Source organism: Gymnogyps californianus, chromosome 1, assembly GCF_018139145.2.
Source record: "Gymnogyps californianus isolate 813 chromosome 1, ASM1813914v2, whole genome shotgun sequence".
In the NCBI taxonomy this organism is placed as follows: domain Eukaryota; kingdom Metazoa; phylum Chordata; class Aves; order Accipitriformes; family Cathartidae; genus Gymnogyps; species Gymnogyps californianus.
Window position 1 is genome coordinate 62,405,317 of NC_059471.1, and position 19,338 is coordinate 62,424,654.

The following is a 19,338-nucleotide window of genomic DNA, read 5'->3' on the forward strand; positions in this document are numbered from 1 at the left end:
CATTGACAAGACTTTCAGGATTAGTTCTACCTATATGAGTCTTTACTGAATGTGTCAATAGAACAGCAGACCACTGATTATCTAGACCACATGACTATATGTATTGTTTTAACCCCCCAAATTACAAGACTTCCAGCTTTTTAATGTACAACAAAAAATATATTATTAAAAGACGTTTTCAAAATCTGATACCTGCCTCACTACTGATTTTACATTTTGTGGTATAAACTACAAAAACTCAGTAGTGAACTTCAGTTTTCCATTTTTCATACAAGCAGGGAGTTGCTATAATAAGATTCTCACCTTGTTTCACCCCCACACCCTGAATTTGTGATTGAACTTTAAAAACAAACCTTTAAAAATATAATGAAAAAGTTCACCTCACATTTGATTTTAATCAGGAAGTAAGTTTTGAGTCTGATTTATTTGTCAGTTCCATCTTAAACTCATTAGAGGGGATTAATATTTCATTTACTATTGATTGTGTTGTTCTGCAATACACTTTGGTTGGCTCCATCAAGATATACCATCTTTCTGGTTTTTTGATGAATATTCCGTTATTATTTGATCTTTCTCCAGGGGACAAATCTTCCTGGTGATACATAGAACTGCACAGCCACAATATTCTAAAAGGTACCAAATCAGTTTTAACAGTATCTTTTCACAGGTTTTTGAATGCTGCCATTTACATCTACTTCTGCCTGCAATAATTGCTTGTTATTTAACAGTCCCTTGAGCCCAGAAATGGAAATATTGGCTTACTGCTACGAACTGACAGTTTTTCAAACCTCTTCAAGAGATGCACATTTTTTCTTTCTTTCCTTTAAATCTTTTCTAATATGACATACTTTTCAGCATTTCATGGTATGCTATGTTCCAATTATATTTTTTTTCCCCCCTTGCTTTTATTCTCTGTACTAGCTTTCAAATTCATGCCTAAACATTCTCGATGGAAGATTGGTCATGATAAGATAATTTTCTTTACAATAAAAGTTTTCAGGAAATACAAAGTGCTGAGAGCTTTTCATATTATTTTTTCCCATCCTTTTATTAGAATTGTTATTAATGACTTTACATCAACTTTAGCAGCCAATCAGAGTACAAGTCTGTAAGACTTACAATTCCTGTAAGTCTGATATACACACACATTTTAAGGTGTCCTTCTCCAAAGAGCTTACAAAAGAATCAGTGACCGTGGTACAGTGTAGATTTTCTTGTAGCTTGTGATTCACTAAAAACTAATTTATACATTCTGCTGTTTTTTTCCCCAAGAATATAAAAAATTAAGGTTTGATTTTAACAATGCAATATTTAAGTACAATTTTACTTCAGATTAGTATCTTTGCTATTATCATCTGCTTACCCCTCTCCCCACCTTTTTTTTTTCTACATTTTTTTCTTTTCCTAAAATTTAAAGGAAGTTTTAAAAGTTCTTACTGAAAAAAGTATCAAAGACACCTTAGAGTAATATGTATTTTATTGTATTCTGTAGAGGAAAAAGGGATAAATAAAAGAAAGCAAAGGTCAAATATGTGATCCTTTAAAAAATATGCCATCTTAGACTCTGAAAAATGAAATAATTTTCCAGTTTTACTTATTTGCTTTTCTTTTTTAATTTCTCATCTAACTCATTTTTTATCATATTCTAAATATAAATACCATTTTCATTGTCTCTTCTCATTGCTACTCATCTGTAATTGCAATCCAATTATGAACAATCACCACTTCATTTAGAGTCATGATATATTATGGTGAAATAGTATGAGTGAAATACTATCCCTGTAGCTGTTTGTCATTGACTTCAGCAGAATAAATTTTCATCCTGTGGCAGAACAACCTGTAGCTTTACAATCTGGCTACTTTGACAGACAGTGTGATAGTGAGATTAAAAGGATGAAGTGTCTTTTAAAAAACTATTTTCTTGAAAGTGGAAGATGAAGAAGTTCTCTGAATGTTGAACCCAGCTCTGAACTACAAAATAGAAGTTGTGTAAGCCATATATCAAAAATGACCTTGTTTCTGGGTGACAACACTTGAGTGGATAGCAGTTTGATACAGAGACACTTTACACCTGACACTTGTTGAAGTTATTTGGGATCCTGAAAATTCATGCAGAGAACTTCCAAAAGCTATTGTAGCTCCTACAAAATTAAGCCTCTGAGTTGCAGTTCTGGTGAAGGCCCACAAAAAAAGTCTTCACTCACAATGAGTTCTGAGTTAGGAGTGAAGGTGTCTGAAATACTGAATAATATGTTAATGTACTTTGTGTCTTCATGGGCAATCCTACTCTTTCAAGAGATTCAGAAGAAATCCAGGAATTCTCTAAAACAAGAATAACTGGTGGGTTTACTTTTTTCATTTTGAACTTTAAAAGTAATTTCAAATTTCAAAATAGCTTTGGGGGGTGAAGCTCTTGATTGAAAAGATTAAATTCAACTATTTTTGGTCAAACCAGACTTATTATGGATGCTAGGCATTATCTTTTTAAAAAAATGTAGCAATTCAACTTTGAAAAATTACCATTAGAAGGTCAAAGAAGACATCTTTTATTTTCCTTTTCACCTCCAGGCTTGTGCTGGAATTATTCTTATTTTATTTTTATGGTGCTCCTTAGCATTTCCCTTACTACCTAGTAGGTAAAATCTGTCCTTATTCCCAGATATTGGGTAAACTAGTTCATGAGTCTGATCCAAATCAATTTTCTTCCATTAACTTTGACATGTTCGTTATCAATAGATTGCACAGAGGGAACTGAAGAAATGTGTTAGTGTTAACAACAGATACAGAAGGCTCAGTATCTCCAGGGTTCCTTTTCCCGTATTTATTATGAGAACTCCTGGAAAGTTGAAAGCCTAGAACTACAACTCAAACTGCAATCACATTTACCTATTTAATACCTTGCTATGTACCACTGCCACATCACTCTGAAGTCCATTATCTAATCAAATACTCAGGAAACATAATGTTATGTTCCCTCTCTTATCTTTCTCCTTAAGAAGAATTCAGAGATATGAGAAACATTTGGCTGCAACTGTCTTATTCAGTGCACGTCCTAAGTTCGGCAGCACAGAAAGAACACGTCATTCTGATGATCTCTCTGTTGCTCTCTCTACCTGGGTGGCATCAAATCCACTCCAAGGCCAAATGTTGGCCCTATTCTTCGAAGTCTTGAAAGGACTGGGCCATGACTCCTTCATATCTGCTGCTTACTCTGACCTAGTGTGGCAGCTGTAGTCTTTTAGTAACTGTGACAGACGGAGACCAGGGTTAGGATCCTGGCAACTGCCTTTGTCTGCTTTCCAGACAGGGAATTTCTTTTCATCCAAAATAAGTTCTGGACCATAGCACCTTACGAGTGAAAGTGAAGACTCATCTCTTTTAATTTGCATTCACGCAGTCACCTCTGAGTGACCCAACAATATTGCCTTGGAGAGTAAGACAAGGGAAAAACCTGATACGTTCAGACGGTGTAAACAGAGAGGAGCGGATAATTTCAGCCCTCTGACTGCTTTGTTTTATAAAAGACTGTTAGTGCCGAGATTCTGTTCTGATCGATTTAAAATAAATGCAGAGATTAGATAAAATACCTTAGATGATAGACTGCTTATGCTTCCATTTCATTTTCATACCAAACATATTCCTGCAGCAAAACACATTCCACAGGGAAATTAGTTCATCAAGAAGAAAAGCATGCTGTGGCTATTAGCTGTTTCCCAGTTTCATCCTTTCATTCCCTCTCAATCCATCAGGCTCCAGATCCACAGTGTTTCTTTGCCCCACTTAGCTCCATTCTTTATCACAGAAGATCTACAAGTTTCTGCTTGTTCTCAGCTATGACTCTATCCCATGTATCTTCTTGTACTCGGTTAGACTAATTTTATAAAATATACTCATTTAAGCATAAGTGAAAACAACTTCCCCCATCTATCCTACTTAAAGTAGTATGAGATTTCATTATATTTACCTTTCTCTCTGTGTTGTTTCATGTCAGTTCATCACTGTAAATATGGTTTAAACATGTCTACATTTCTGCAGCTTGTAAATTTTGGCAGTCTTCAGGAAAATCTTGAACTCCTCATGTCTTTCCCCAACAGAACGAGTCACAAATAATATAGGCCTTCATCTGCTTTCTTTTGTCCCTACTCAGTTTCAGTAACTTTATTAGCATGTCAAGACTTAGAGGAATTTCCAAATTCAATATATCAACCATGTGTGAGCATAACATGGACCCTTGCAGGGAGGGGCAGAGGGGGGTCCTGTGTCTTTCTTGCATGTGTATCAAGTCCTCTCATTTTAACACTTGAGCAAGTTTTTCTCAAACCCTTTGACTGTTGAGTTATTCACAGAAAATAAATGACTCCTTCCTTAGTGGGAATTGCAATTTAAGCAGACAGTACATTGCCTTAGTTTTCAGTTGCTTTCACTATTTTTTTAAATGACATAATCTGTCATCAAAAATATATTTACGTTTGTTATATCATCAGCTGCCAAATTTGCTTTGTACTCTTTTGCATGTGAGAAGGACTGGGGGTATCTACCTCGTCTTAATTAACTCCACCTGGCTTGAGACTCTCCCTTTCAACAATCTGCATCAATGCCATTATACAGGCACAGCAGGAGAAAGCCACAAATCTAGTGAAATTAAATCACTCACCATAGAAACATCTTGAACAATAGCATGAGAACATGGAGCCAACCAATCATGTTCAGGCACATGGAAGAAGGAAAAAAAAAAAGTTGCAACAAAGATAAGTGTATGGCAGCAGCGGCAGCACCAACTAATACACAAAAGGAAAAAGATATAAGCTTCAAAAAGGAATTTATTCTCTAGCAAATCATTTCATAATTATTCCCACCCTTGTCTCTCTTCCCTCTCAAATCGTTGCAAAAAGTCACCACTATTGTTTGAAGAGAAAAAATACTGAAGCGACTCACCTTTCGCAAATGTTATATACTTAGGGAATGATCCAAGCATATGTCAAGCACCACTAAAGGGCTACACCATCCGTAAGAGGGCTCAGCATGTCAGGATCGAGTCTCTGCTCTTACTGTAACTGGAATCAATGCCAAATTTTGTATTGCTTTCAGTGGTTCAAGAGTGAGGAAGAGCAAACATAGATGACATTTTTCTTGTTTCGCAAAGAGAGGAAGAGGTCTTATCCTTCTAAGAGGAGAATGCTACAATGAGCTGCAAAACCAATATATTTATGGAAAAAAATACAGAAAAGAATGTGCAGGTATTGTATTATTTCTAAAAAAGCTTATCATAAATCTAGCTGCAGAATGACAGGAGAACAACTTCTCAAAATGAATGAACAAACCTGATGTTCACTCTTTGAAATAAATATATAAACTTTCAAGTTCCAAACTTGAAGCTACAATAAAGCTGTTTAATATCTATAGACAGACAAAAAGAATTAAAAAGAAAAAAAGGGTTTGGCCAGTAAGACACATTAAAGGCCAGATTCTGCCAGGCTTTCTCACAGTAACCAGCACATTACTGTTCCAGTAATCCTACTGATCTCACTAGGATAACTTCAGAGTAAGAAACTGGTCAATACAAGTAGGTTGGCAGAATTTGCCTCTAAATTATCGTCTCCCTTACATTCCATCTCTGTAGGTCAGTACTGTCTCTTGCCAACTGTTTGAAGTAATCATTTGTAAAATTCTGTTTTGCTGATTTCTCAAATCAGCAAATACAGTGAACAGTAATTTACAGCATGTATTTCTAATTGCAAAATTATATTCTTTTGGAAGGTGTCCACTAATATGAAAAATGTTAGTTTATCTCTTTGCAGCCTTCATGCCAGCAGAATCCTGAAAAGGAGAAGGATGAGAGATACATGTTTTTCATAAGATCTGCACAAGTAATTTATAACTAATAATTTCTTCAAATTTATTTTAGTATTCTTGTGTTATGGAATATATAATGACATTTTCCAAAAATAGTCTTGATTTTGCAGTGACATTTTATCCCTTGAGGGGAAATCACCAATTTCTGTCATGAATACTTACAGCTATAAATATACAATTGACCAAATACTCATATCTGTAACTTAGAAATTGATGGACAGTGAATGTTCGGGTCAATAAATGTTGACTTTTCAATGTTTATGAAAAGCAGACACAGTAAGTGAGTAAATAGCTGAAGTAAAGTCTACCAAAAAAAAAAAAAAAAGGAAAACACGTCAGCTGAAATTCTAGCTATACCTCTCGGAATCAGAGTGTTACAGCATCACACAGAGAAAATGAATATATTCCTAGACTGAATATACACATGGGTGTTGGTTTGACATCAATGAGTTAATTTATAAGAGAGTTTTTAATCAGCAAATTTAACAGAATTTGTAAGTTAATGTACAGCAAATTTCATGAGCAGTCACCCTCTAGCTAATACTCCTGTAATGAAGGTAGATTTTTTCAACAATATGTATATTAAATCTGTTTTTAATATCTGTTATGATTTGTTGTTGTGTATTGCCTAAGGCCTATCTCTTCTACACAGTTTCTTTTGCCTCAGTGTTCTTTTGCTAACGTCAAATCATTTAAGAAAACACTGAAACACATGTAATGTACCTACATGAATAAATTGAATATTTAATGGTTCAATGCCCTGACCTTTCAGATTACAATACAGGACAATGAGCACACTTTGTTAAATGTGGAGGCTAGTGGGTGTGCATATTCTGAGCGAAGTACTTCAGCAAGGGAGAAGTATAGTCAAGTTAGAACAAATATTCCAGTCCCAGAAGGCCTGTTACTGAAAACAAATTATAGGCTTGGACTATCATAACTTATTCCTCAAAAACATCATGCTGTGCAAGCATATATCATGCACTTGGATAAACAAGTTACAAAGAACTAAGTGTTAAGCAGTGAAGTGTCAATCAGGCAAAGTGGGTTTCTCAGATGTATACACATGCAGGCTGCACATCAGATTACATGCACTATCTCACCCCTGGAGTCCTATAATACATTGCACCAACTCATATGTGCCTTAAAGCCAAACCTAGCCAGTAAATTAGTTACCAAGAACCACTAATGCTGCAAGATCTCTATATCTATTCCCCTTTCTTTTTCCCAGTAACTGCCTGACCACAGTAGAAACTCTACCACTTCTTATCAGGACAGAGTGTTATTTCTGAATGTACCAAATCTGCCTTCGGAGGCAGCTTGTTAACTCTTAGAACCCTTAAAAAAAAAAAAAAAATAATTTTTACATAAAAAAGAAAAAAATTAGATTGGACTTGTCCAGTAGGAGTGGTAGACTTCATCATAGCTTCGCTTGTGGTATAGTTCCATAAAGAGAAATTATTTTAGTTGAATATCTAGAAATGTTGTTCTTTAAATCATACTGTATCCATTATGTATCATGCAAAATTGTTATTCTGATGGAATACAATCACAGCATGGTACAATGTATCTTTCTTTTATCTATTTGATAGAAGAGTCCCTTGTGCTTCTCTAAGTTCTACAAATTAGTACCCTTTCTGAAGAACAAATTATAACAAGAGGGTTGGTGTGCCTGTTTCCCTGAACATGAGGAAAATGTACCTCAGACAATACTTCCACGTGATAACTCTGCTCAAGAAGGCAATTTGATGCTCTTGTATTTGTTACATCTTTATGATTTATTCTTATTTAAAAGTGGAAACAAGTAACCGCATGGAAACTCCTTACGCTCTACTACAATAAAAGTTAGGTAATAGTTTAAAAATACAATAGATGTGCTACAGAAGTAAAAGGAAGTCAATCGAAAGGTTTAGATCTAGAACAAAATATTCTGTCTATTATATAGAAGCCTTTAAGGGTTCAAAAATGCAACTCTCTTAAACAGACCCAAACTTTTGTCCCAAACCTGGGGAGAAAAGAGGGCTCTCATCCAATGCAGAACAGTCCATATTCTAGTAATTCTTATCTGAATTATAATGCATACCACTTTAATACATAATTTAATAAATTACCCAATTGAGACTTCTGTATAAATATTTTGGCATTTGAAAGTCTTCAAGAAGAAAAACATAAAACAAACCCTCAGTTCCTCTTAAAAAAAGCTCCCCTAGACAATAAAAGGAGGATGTACCGAGTAATGACAAAGTTACTGGTCTTCATTCATGTTGTTGATTGAATGGGGGAGCTAGTGAATGCTCAGGATTATTTAACTTTTCAAAATAGTTAATGCTATTAGCCCAATTGTAGATGCTTGATTTTTACATTGGTGACCATTGTAATCTTATTCTTGTGTTTTAAATAGAAACAGTGATGTAAACCTGTAATTCCTTAATGTGAAAAATGATTGCTTTTACAGACTGACACACTCTAGAATTTTGGTATCTCCCATCATAAGAATCTATAATACTTAAATACTGTCTTCCATCCTATTACACAGGGGAAAATACAGCAAAAAAACTGGAGATAATCTGGTGTTCATATGTGAGCTATAAATTCACTTCTGGTACTTTGATTATTAACATGTTTACTAACCATATGGCAGATGTATTTCTGCCCTTCCTTATATGTCAGTGGGGTGACATAGGGTATAAATCAGAATAATATTTAGCCCAGTGCTCTATGTATTCTCAGGAAAAAGAAAAATTTGATACACCAAAGCATGTAGTGAATACATTTCACTAGCACATGGATATTTCTGTGCAGATATTTCTTCATGAACACTTTCTCTCCCTTTGGCTTTTTGGCTCAATCAAAACACAGTGATGACAATTTTACGATTCACTCTGCTTGCCTATTCACCATTCCTAGGTCTTAGTCATGCTTTGTATCTTTACATTTGGCCTTTTTGTCATATAGTGTATTTGTCCATGTGATGACCTTCCTAACACTTTCACTATTGAAACAAGCTATTGATCAGTGGTGAGCATGAACAAATATGCAGGAGCAAGAAAATTAATGAAGATGAGGAAGTAGCAACACAGACTTTATGTATAAGAATATTTCCAACTTTTTTTTAATTTCTAACCAGGTACTTCAGAATTATGTTCTGCATCTTCTTTTATCTACAACATTAGATTAATCCAAGTTTTCTGTAAGAGCAAAATAAATTCTTAATTTTTTTTTTTAAATTAAGCAGAGAAGGCATAACATACTTCCCATGGCATCAAGTACTCTGAGAGTTGTAAGGATGTCCCACGGTAGTCACAACAGATCTGGTAATGGCTGGACAGTGTCATATGCTTTGTCTGTTCTCTCCAGGTCTCCTCCACTTTCCAGAGGGACATGTGCAGAGATTTGACACCATCAAACCAGTAACTTTCCAAAGCAGGCTAGAAAGGTGTAGGAAAGCATCATTAATATGTGAGTTGGTCATGCTATTTCTTCTCCTCTTTCTGTATGTGATTCCCTGTTATTCTGAGCAGCAGGGCCCTGTCAGGGTGGAGGGGTTGCAATGCATGATCCTGGAACCCTACGATAGTCAACAGGATGCCCTCGTGTCTGATGGCCCCATTTATCTTCTCTCTAAGCTCTCTTGCTGGGAAATGGTTTTCAAACTAATTAATTGTGGTTGGTTAGCCCTAGCTGGATGCCAGGTGACCACCAAACTTTTTCTACCACTCCCTTCCTCATCTGGGCAGGGGAGAGAAAACATAATGAAAGGCTCATGGGTCAAGATAAGGACAGGGAGACATCACTCACCAGTTACTGTCATGGGCAAAACAGACTTGACTTGGGGAAAATTAATTTAATTTATTACCAGTCAAATCAGAGTAGGATAATGAGAAATAAAAACTAAATCTTAAAACAGCTTCCCTCCACCCCTCCCTTCTTCCTGGACTTAACTTTACTCACAAATTCTCTACCTCCTCCCCCCAGCAGCACAGGGGGACAGGGAATGGGGGTTGCGGTCAGTTTATCACATGTTGCTCTTCAGCTCCTTCCTCCTCACAGTCTTCCCCTGCTCTAGCATGGAGTCCTTCCCATGGGAGACAGTTCTCCACAAACTTCTCCAACGTGAGTCCTTCCCACAGGCTACAGTTCTTCACAAACTGCTCCAGCGTGGGTCCCTTCCACAGGGTGCAGTCCTTCAGGAACAGACTGCTCCAGCATGGGTCCCCCATGGGGGTCACAAGTCCTGCCAGCAAACCTGCTCCAGCGTGGGCTCCTCTCTCCATGGGGCCACAGGTCCTGCCAGGAGCCTGCTCCAGTGTGGGCTTCCCACAGGGTCACAGCATCCTTCAGGTGCATCCACCTGCGCCGGCATGGGGTCCTCCATGTGCTACAGGTGGATATCTGCTCCACCGTGGGGTCCTCCATGGGCTGCAGGGGGACAGCCTGCCTCACCATGGTCTTCACCACGGGCTGCAGGGGAATCTCTGCTCCTGCGTCTGGAGCACCTCCTGCCCCTCCTTCTTCACTGACCTTGGTGTCTGCGGAGTTGTTCCTCTCACATACTCTCACTCCTCTCTCTCTGGCTGCAACTGCTACTCCCCTGTAACTTCTTTTCCCTTTCTTAAATATGTTATCCCAGAGGCGCTACCACCATTGCTGATGGGCTCAGCCTTGGCCAGCGGCGGGTCCATCTTGGCGCAGGCTGGCATTGGCTCTATCAGACATGGGGGAAGCTTCTAGCAGCTTCTCACAGAAGTCACCCCTGTAGCCCCTCCGCTACCAAAACCTTGCCATGCAAACCCAATACATTAATGTAGCTTTTTCTCACTCAGAGATGCAAAACAGATTTGGGCCCTGGGCAACAGATGAAGTAGATAGATGTGGAAAAAAACATATCATATTGTGTAGCTACCCTTTAATAGGTACTAAGGTGCCTCCTCTTCTGAACTTTAGAAACACATCTGAAGGTAAAAGCTCTGTACCTGTCCAAACCATGCTGCACTCCCAGCCCCAGGATGCTGCAGAAGAGAGCAGGAGGACAGAGGACAGTGGTCATGCTTGCTGAAGCCAGCTGGAAAGGCAGGAAAATTTTCTGTGCATCCTCACCATAGAAGAAGCTATCCAGGTACCCTCTTTACCCAGGAGTAGAAGAACATTTTGTTTCAGATGAAGTTGTGATCCATGGAATCAAGTCATGGAGACCTCCTCCTATTCCTGATTCTTTTTGCCCCTACAACGTCAATGAGGCTGACACTTCTAATGCAGTATCAGCTTCCATTTGAGGTACATCTCAGCTCTCCGGCAGTAGACGTATATTTGCAGCTCCAGCTGGAGAATAGCAACTAGCTGAAAAAAAGTCCACTCCAACAGCACAGTATCCCTCAAAATAGGCTCATGATTAAGATTTTTTTAATTATTATTTATTTGCTGCTGGTAAGGCTTTTGAAAATTTTTTGGAAGTAAACAAGGTGTGTTAAATGATTATAAGAGTAAAAATTTTTAGTCCCATTGCCCACCTTATCCCTTCCACCCTCCTTCCCTGCTAGTGCTGGGGAGATGGCAGACCTTGCAAAAGTCCAAAGTAGGAATCAGCTGAGGAGAAAGGGAGTGAGAGACGGGGGAGTACTGATGGTACTGCTGAAGGTTGGGCACCTTGGGAAAATAACAGCGTGAATTGTTCACCTTCTGCAAATTTTGTGCATTCACAAGATCTTCCCAGGTGCATAACAAAACCAATTTCAAGTTGTAGGAAATGATTTCTTGGTGCTAAAATCTTTCCAACACAAGGTGACCAGTATGGAGTGTAGCCAAGGGAAATGGCAATAGTCTGAAGTGGTCATTTACATCTCTGACAGAACTTTGATTTAAATAACTTCTGATAAGTGTCTCTAACAGATGATGGTCCCTGACAGTCATGAGATGTCTGTAAAACTGTATGAAACTCAGGTAACTATGAACTGATAGCAGTGGTGAGATGTGTGTTATTTCACTAAGTGGTCCTGATGTGTAGGTCAACAGTACCTTTTATGGAGGGACTACTTATTGACAGGATGCATCCTTTATTGAGCACTTCTCATAGAGGTGCATACGCATGGCATCCTATAGGACATGCAGGTAAGTAGACAAAATTGTTGTGGGATACACACTAAGAGTTGCTCCAAGAGCTTTGCAGTGGGATGTGGGAAGTCCATTCCAGAATGGGATAGCCTAGGGCAGTGTGGAAGTCTAGTCTTTGGTAGATCAGATCAGTAGGTCTGTCATTGGCAAGTTGCCTCAGCAGTGAAGTGATCTTAGAAGGAAAACCAACCAATCAACCAACCAAAACCTCTTTCAAATTAAAACAATGAAAATGTAACAATGTAAGAAATATTAAAGGTTCTAAATTAATGTATAAATACAAGCAAAAAACCCTCAACCTAGTCATCAGAAGGTGATCAAGTGAGATGTCTTTAACACATGATTTGAGACCTTTTTTTGCCATACTAGATAAGGCAGGAAGACTTCAGTCCAGATCCTTCAGACACAGAGAATATATTTTTCAACTTGAGTAAAATTGAATAATTATATGTGATATACATATACATAATAAATAAATAAATAAATAAATGTATTGGCAGAGATTTCAACAAGTAGTTACTATGCATCACTTGAATGCCTGATACAAGGATTTCTGGTTTCCTGTCTCTACTCGGAGATTATAAGAGTGCAGCAATAGCTAGAAAATCAAGCACAGGTTTGGTTTCTTACAGATATTATTAACTTTTCAGCTATTCCTCTGCTCATGTGCCACTTTGGCTATTTTCAGGGTAATTGTATCTCATAACTATATAGCTGCCCCAACGGCTGGCAATACACCCTACACATTGTAAGAACATCTTAGATAAGGCACAGAATAGTATTGTGTGCAGCTTCTGGACCTGAAACACTTCATCTTATATGAACATTTACACTATTAATATGTGATATTTAATTTGAGATGTATATGAGATTCTGAGTCACTTGAAATGGATGACATTTGATAAATTTGAACCCACAAAGTTTATTCTGAGAACATTTTCTCTGTAGGATTTTAAATTACCTGATTTTTCCTTATGTAGTTTTTAGAATTATTTACATTTTTAAAAGATCTCTCGTGATAAGTAATATAAATGTATTTCAGGGGAATATTAGTTCTTTAGATTTTACATCCAGATTCTGACTTTTTTAATTGTTATGAACAATGCTATTCATCAGAACTGTTTCTGGGGTAAGATTTTATTCTGGCCTTAACTATAAGAAAAAAAGCTTAATGAAAGTACTTATTAAAATGTATAGATTATTCCAGTACTGAAGAACTATAGAAATGATATATGAAATGGTAGCTTTAACTATTCCACTGCTAGTAGCACAAAACAATTTTAGTTATGACACACCTGCAGACAAATAGTAAGTCTTATACAATATTCTTTATCAAACTCATCAGTTCACATGCAAGGGAGAATTCCCATATTAAATAAACTTACATAAATTTTATCAAATAAAACCATTGGCTTTGCAGAAAAAGAAGAAGAAAAGTTAATTAAATGGGAGAAGGAGGGAAAAAAGATTGAAAACATGTTGTTAAAAATAAGTGAAGGAATGTGATCTCATCCAGATGGGCAGGTAAAAGTCTCAGAAGAGGTTTAACTATCTCAAACAGCAATTAACATACAATATTCTGAAATAAGGATGAGAAATAGGAGAGGGATTTCAAATAAAGGTAGATCTACACTGTTTTTATCAGTAAAAATATATCACATATTGTAGTTTACTGAACTAGAGTAAATTGCTGTCACATGATTCCTAACCCACTATCTCTTTAACTCAAGTGTACTCCTAGAATTTAGCCTAAGAATAAGGATTTTATAAGAAATGTAATGTTCAGTGTTATTTAATCACTCCCTAAAGATGTTTAATACCTAATAAATATGTCAAGAGGTATTTTTAATTTCCTGGCACTTTGCTAGCCTTCTAGTTTAGCAATAACAACAAACCAACAAAAGCAGAGGTTGGTGAGAAAATCTGCAGTGCCAACAGTGTTAGGAAAGGTGACTATACTCTTACAATAAGGGACCACTTCATGTAACAAATGTAAGGAAATGAAAATAAAAATTAGTGTAAGCTGTTAAGTAATGCTTTATATTAAAGTTCCTAAACATGTATTAACATTAAGATTTTAGATAATCGTTATTTAAAATACCATGTGATTATTAAAAACATATTTATTGGAGGTTTAACTATTATATGACTAATCTTCATATTTTTTTCAGATACTGCTTAAACCTCAGTGTGTTTTTCATACTAATTTGTTATGTAGATGCATACTATAGAACTTCGCATCCTGCAAGTGACCCAAAAATCCATCTGTTCTGAAGTCTTCCCTCTGAATGGTGTCAAACGCTGAGAGGACACTTTAAAAAACATAACATATCCAATAATACAAATTTTATTTTTTTTTAACTTGCTTTTTGCTTCCCTTTCTCCCCCACCACACACAAACTGAAGAATAAAAATGTGACCACATGCAGCCTAGTCTGCCAATCCAATTGCCAGAAAACAGCAATTCCATTTTGTAAAATAGTGACAATGATAATGATGACAGCAACAAAGACAGCAAAAACAATATTAATAAAGGTGATGGCAGTTAATGTATATCAAGTACTAATTGATCACAGTTATGTGGTTTTAACATTCAGTTTACAAAAATATATGGGAGAAGTCAGACTAGCTCTTCCTCATTTAGAGTCTTCAACATTAATTTTCTTTATACAGAAGTCAGCCTTTGGCACATATTTTTATCTTCTGTATGTCTGTAAAGTACCTGAGTGATTGTTTCCAACACACTATTTACGATCCATCAGCCAGTTAACAATAAAGAACAATTCCTGCAGCGTTTACTGTCCCCTAATCTTTCACAGTTTCATTCCAGTCAGGTCTGCTGTCTCCCGTGGTGTAGGTAACCACCACGTATGGCATCAGGAAGCAGCAGCCCAATTAGCATTGGAGATCACCAATGGCACAACAATATCTGGAAATCCCTTTTGGCCAGCAGCCCACATCTCTGCAGTCACTGTTTCCCCCAAGCCACCGCTGAGCCAGAGCAGCTGAGCCTGGGAAACATGTGAAACAAGCAACTAACCTTTCAGAGTGCAACTCAGCTGCGTAGGCAGGGGATGGGGCAGGAATAAAATAGATTGCTGGAATATATAAGGCAATGGGCACACTTGTCACTTTTCATAAACTACTTATATCTCAGGACTTCTTCATTATCACCAGTCTATATCCATGTGGTAAGAGAAAATAGAAAACAGAAAATAATTCTTCATCACAAGAATTCCTTTATTGCAAGATAAAAATTTTCACACTTTGTATTGTAATTTCTCCCATTGCAATATTCTCACCAATAACACATACACTAGCATTAAAAAAACTAATACTGAAATGCTTCAGGAAATAATTTTTTAATAGGTTACTTTTCAATCTATGTCTAAAAAAAGATGCAACTGTTTTCTAAATGAACTATGCATACTCCGACATGTGAGTAGTCATTCTTTTACGTAGAAGACATATGGAAATAGAAAAATACTGTGGGGCTAGCCATACATAAGACAGTCAAATAAACAGTGATTCTGTTGTAACTTTAGTTTTCCTTTCCTCCAAAACTCTGCTTGCTTGAAGCCCCTGTTCTTATATCCCAGATAAAGGTGGAAATCCTGGTCTGGAAAACTTCACAACTCCCATCAGCTTCAGCAGAGCCAGAACTGATCTTGGTTCTGTAACACGGGATCATGCATCTGCAAGTTTAAAGAGCATACAGATGACTGTTGCTCACATACTAGATATGACCCAAAGCTCATTGAAGTAAAAAAGATTAGTGTTGCTGGCCTTAATGGGCTTTGCATCAGGCCTGACAGCAGACGCCATCTGAAATATTTCTGGTTCTGTTAAGGATCAACATATAGATTTCATTGTTGTACCACTAATTTTATTTGAAACATCTCACATGTATTATTGCTTTGCCTAAAAAAATTAAACATTTTTAGGAAGATATGTTAAAAACAGTATTTATATAATTCTGTCCTCTATTTCAACATTTTCTGTAAAGCAAGCAGAGTGACCAGTGTCAACAAGCCACACTAAAAATCTATTTCTTACCAATTCAGAGTGGTTTCTGCCACCTCTGGGGACACTATTTGTGTCTGGCAAGAACATTTCAGTCTGACAGCTGCTGATTTTCAACAGGGAGGGGAAAAAGGCAGAACTAATGTGATGTGAATGAGCTTAAAAGCTAGTGAACTTATCAATCATAGAAAACAACTGTATTTTGGGAAGCAAATAGAGGTACTTTCGCAAACAGAAAAAAAGTCAATAGGTATTTTTTCAGACACTGATAACTGTGATCAGTTTTTGGTCAGACTCTTTTGGTCTCATAGTACTCTTGTCAGCATTGATTATTACATAAAATTCTTTACGCACTGCATGAAATGCATCATAGACTACTACAGGTAGGTCAAATTCAGAGGTCCTAGTTTAGTTTTTAACTATGATAAAATGGTTTTTCATTCAATAGGAGGTTGTTTCAATAACAACTGAACAAAATTGAATGAAATCTTAGGATCTGAACCAAAGAATCCAATTATATTTACACATTTTTTGCACAGCTAATCTATTATTGTTCAACTAGGTCAAGGTTCATGAATGTGTTTGAAGGTCTGCATATTTTACATCATAACGAATCTGATACCATATTGCTTTACATAAGCAATACTTTGACTGCTCTTTCCACAGGATTTACATGAATGAAGTAAATAGGGAACTCTGATCTATTTCTGTAATTGTTATTACCCAAGTTGTTTACTTTTTCATTTGGCATCTGATCTTATTTAGGTATTATACACAAATATTAAAAGAGGTTAAAGTTATCATGGCTTGGAGAATGAGATGGATTATTTTTAACCTCCTTGATTATGCTCAAGATATTGAGAACTTTCTCAAACCAGACTTCAGACAAAACATTTTAAGATTCAGGGGAAAAAAAAAAAAGCTTTAAAACGAAAAGCCTAAAATGTAAGATTCAATAAATGTCAACCTTTTACAGCCACAATTAGTTTAATTTTCAAACAAAATAATTTTGAACTATAAAACTTGACATTTTCAATAAAAATGTCAAAATAAGGCATTCTGATAATTTTCAAAGCTTATTTCCCTAATGTTCAAAATTGACACAAATAATGAAAAATAGTTTTGGCAAATCAGCATTGTCAGTGACAAATATATGATGAAAAAAATCTCAGACTCCCTAATATTCAATGATTTATTATCTCTGTGTGCTATAAAACTCAGTTGGTGAGATCCTTTATCTGGTTTTGTAAGGCTTGATTGTCATCTACAGAAACATCTACACTTTCCAGAACCTTCTGAGGCAAAAATAACTGCTCAGAGGCTTGTAATTTCTTCTTGCTTTAAAGTCACTTAACATTGGCAAATTCAGTGCAAGGTTTTAAATTGAAGCGGTCAGGATTACATATCCAAATTAATTAACCGGCAAGTATTTGTCAGTATATTACCTTTATTGGCATTTACAAAACTTTTATTTACCTCAGCTAAAAAAGGCTTGCTTTATCCCATTTTCAGAAAAAATACAGTGTTATTTCCCTGTCTGCACTCCCTGGACTACGCTCTGTCTCTGTAGATCCTCAGTTTCCTTGCTGGAGTGAGTTTTATAAAGCAGGGTCCTAATTTACAGCCCTCTCCCACTACTTTTTGCCTGTGGCTGTCGTAACTTAGCGCTCTGAAGTGGATCGTTCGCTTCTAGCTGAATGCAGTTTTAATCTTATGAACTCATCTATTTTCTTTTGCTACATCCTTATGGCTACCTTCAGCATCATAGACACAACACTAGCTCTCTCTTAACACACTCTTTAATTACAACACATAACCAACTCCAGAGAAAGGCTTTCCAGGCGAGTTAATATTCACGTGAACGCAGAAGCAGGCAGCTGAGCCTGCCTAGGTGATTACGGAAGAAAGCGAACCTTTTCATCACTAGAAATGAGTGAATTCCTGAATGCTGCAGCTGAAAGTGATCCGTCACTGACGGGAAGCCGGAGGAGGAGAAAGCAGACATCAGGGTTGCCATCTCGCCGCCCCATGCAACTGCGAAAAAGACAATGAGTCTGCGTCCGGCTTGCACAGAGCTGCCCTGAATAGGGTGGCTTTTTGTCTTCTCATCCTGCTGTAAACTTCTAATCTCTCTTAAAATCTTCCTGGGGGGTGGCGAGGGAGGGGCTGGGAGGCCCCAAATTCACAGCATGGCTGTAATGACCTTGCTCTTGAATGATTTATCTTTGAAGCTCAAGTTGACTACATCCAACTGCTTTTCTCACCAACGGTTCCCTGCTTCTGAATTCTGCCTCTTAAAGTCCTAGATATGTTCAGAGCAGCCAGGAGTGCTCTGCATGCTGTTACTGTACTTTGTTGGTTTTTTTTTTCCCTCAGGGCAACCTGAGGTGCTACCACCCTCCACTCAAAGCCAGTGCTCTAAGCAAGATGTGTTACAGATGAACCACAGGGAAAATAAGTCAGAAGAGAAAAATACATTGAGAAAAACATGAGTTTGTTTTTTCACAGGAAAAAAAAATACAAATTAAAAGGTAGATAAACAGCATAGAATTGTTTCTGTTCTTTTAATGGAAATGTTTCCTGAAGCATCATTATCAGCTTATACTCTTCCCACTTTCACTCTCCAAAAAATCCCAAGTTTTTGCTTTTTTCCACACAACACCTACACCTATTTTTCTCTTCCTCAGAATATCACTGGATGTGAAGTCAAGCTTCTTTTTTTCCCCCTTGTTTTAAGTCAAACCCCCAAAGGACAGATGCAAGCTGTTTCACTCCTGCTGAATGGATGCTTTAGCGCAACAATAGTCCCACTGAGACTAGCTAGACGTCGTGCTGGGGAGAAAAGATGGGGAGACAGACAGACACACATACACACGCACACACATGCACACACACACAGATCTCTATATAAATAAGAGCAGTCCCATACATTTTCAAGGTATGCCCAGAAATCACTGAGCACATCATGCTGTCCGGAAGGGCTGGAATGTCAATTTTCTTATCAAATAAGCTGGGTTTTGTGGCGAAAGGCTTACTGTTCCTGTTATCTATGGGCTACTGGTCAGTAAGTGATAGCAGGCCGTCTCCAGAAGTCACACCTGGCAATCGTTACTGTCAGGATTTTCAGTGTACCCTCAGGCTTATTACTGACCTTTACTGTTGAACCCATTAATCTAAATGTGTCTGACAGGCAGCACTGCAAACATTACAAGCTGAGGTTCAGATTAAGGAAAATATTAGTCACTTTCACTTATTTGTGAACTCTAATTGAAGTATACAGTAATTAATGGCCACTAAGACAGCTCAGACTAGCCTTCGCTTTTAGGCCTGGGTCTTATCGTCTTTCCCACCATT